The sequence below is a fragment of the Benincasa hispida genome, chromosome 3 (assembly GCF_009727055.1).
Source record: "Benincasa hispida cultivar B227 chromosome 3, ASM972705v1, whole genome shotgun sequence".
Taxonomy (NCBI): Eukaryota; Viridiplantae; Streptophyta; class Magnoliopsida; order Cucurbitales; family Cucurbitaceae; genus Benincasa; species Benincasa hispida.
The window spans coordinates 20967935-20968353 of NC_052351.1; positions in this window are offsets into that span (position 1 = coordinate 20967935).

Sequence of the window (419 nt, forward strand, 5' to 3'; positions counted from 1 at the left end):
CGACATGTAGCTTATAGTGGTTCTTGTGCTGATCGTACGCTCAGTGCCTTTCTTTACATCGTGGTAACGCTGGAGGCTAAGACAATGTTTAGATAGCTTGAACCGACAACTGACGATAAGGATAAGAGGCCTGTTTTCTGGAACCCCTGGCATTAACTCGGCAAGCCCTCTTACGTTCTGATCATCTTTGATCTTCACAGCTAATTTCAACTTCTATTGAGTCCGAAATAAACTTATTGCACTGTACTCTTGGGAACCACATTAAAAGCTCATCAATCAAGAAGCCAAATTACAAATTTTAAATGAGTAAATTAAAGAGATTAAACAACCAATAACTAGAAAACCATATCAGTGGCACCAGTTTCATTATTTCTCGCATATAACAACACCCACCAAACAAAATTAACCGAACTTGAATG